Genomic DNA, 1,707 nt, shown 5'->3' with positions numbered 1-1,707 from the left:
CTTTGAACTTTGAGAAGCTAGGGCTGAAGATGCAGACATTGTTTTCTACCATACATTAAATATTTTATTATAAAAATTAATTATAATGCTAAAAAAAGATAAAGAAATATATCCAATAATATATTAACACTTGTCAAACTTTATTCACATGATAAAAAGTACAATCTAAACAACAATTAACAACAACAATTGAAAAAACATTAAGACACTAATAACAAATTAGAAAAAAGCACAACTTGTATTGATAAAGGAAAGAAACACTAAAACAATCCTTCAATTAACAATATGCCTAACAAATGTCAATCAACATTTTGCCTAGATGCTTGCCATTCATTAAACATTAGATTTGCTAATTCCATTCTCAAATTACTCCACATATTAGTACGATCAATAGTACTTATAAAATCCTCCTCAACTACTATGTTGGTTTGAATATATTCTCCTAAATTAACTTCAATAGGATCAAAACTCATCTCCTCCTAATAAAATTATGAAGCAAAAAACAAGCTATAATAATCTGATTATGTATCCTAATCAGATAAAATGATGGACTCCTACAGATACCCTACCTCATTGTTAACAACCTAAAACACTTCTCTATAACATTATGAGCAGCTACATGTTTCATATTAAAAAATTCTTCAGGATTACTTGGTTCATGGTCTTGACGCCATTCATTCAAATGATATCGTTGACCCCTAAAAGGTGTAAGAAAGACCTCACAATTTGCATGGCCTGCATCAACTAAGTAGTAACAACTTATATAAAACAAACTAAATAAGTTATTTATTTATTTAAGAAGAATAATCATATAGTACATAATTTGAAATACCTTTCTATTATCATAGGAAAGCTTATCATGAGGTACTTTAAGTCCATTTCTTCTCCTTAGTGCATCTCGAAGAACACTACCATCAGCTACAGACCCTTCTCAACTAGGAAGAACAAAGACAAATTGCATGTCAAGTGTACATACACCTAACATATTTGTTGCAACATCCCCTTTACAAGTGCGATATCTAGGTTTATCTGCACTTGGCACCTGAACCTTGATGTATATCCCATCTAGAGAACCTAAACAATTCTATAAATCCAATGTAATGAATTACTTATAAGTAAACCTATTGATGTCTTGTATATATAGTTACAAAGGTAATAAGATCAATAATCTACCTTAAACCACTTCCACTGATTGTCCGTTGAGTTTGTTGGAATGGGCTTAGGTTTTCTAAACAAATGTTCTTGTAATTTTAGCACTGTATTTAAAACATTATGAAAGTGCTGACTAATTGTCTCACCCAACCTTTTAAAATTTAACATGATGAGCAATAATATGTAAGAATATTGCTACTTGCTCATCTCCAAGTATGTTCTTTGTTGACTTAAACCTTCTAATACTTTCGAACATTTCATATAATTTAAAAAAGGCTTGTCTATTCATCCTAATTTGTGAAATATATGAAATATCATTATCATACACAAGTCACCTCAAATACTCTCGATTTGCAACAAAATCTAATGCATAAGATCTTACTCTTGACCTATAAGTACAAAAAGTCGAAGCTGCAGACAATAAAGTCAAGAACGAACTACTAGCACGACAAATCTCCATATAAAATTTAAACATAGCTAGCAGCCTTTTTCGCCATTCAGCATCTGTTCTCAAACACAAATGAACCATGACTGCAAAAAATAAATATTCTAATC

The 1,707-nt window shown here is 30.5% G+C and overlaps 1 pseudogene; it reads right to left on the bottom strand.

The window, feature by feature from the left end:
* Positions 1–469: 469 nt before the first annotated feature.
* Positions 470–1,681, bottom strand: LOC149526339 (uncharacterized; annotated as a pseudogene).
* Positions 1,682–1,707: the final 26 nt, after the last annotated feature.

The sequence above is a fragment of the Theobroma umbraticum genome, unplaced genomic scaffold (genome assembly GCF_002168275.2).
Source record: "Theobroma umbraticum cultivar Fairchild unplaced genomic scaffold, ASM216827v3 scaffold_2.0, whole genome shotgun sequence".
Classification (NCBI taxonomy): Eukaryota; Viridiplantae; Streptophyta; class Magnoliopsida; order Malvales; family Malvaceae; genus Theobroma; species Theobroma umbraticum.
The sequence above is the reverse complement of the archived record's forward strand: the minus strand, read 5'-3'. Positions and strand labels throughout refer to the sequence as shown.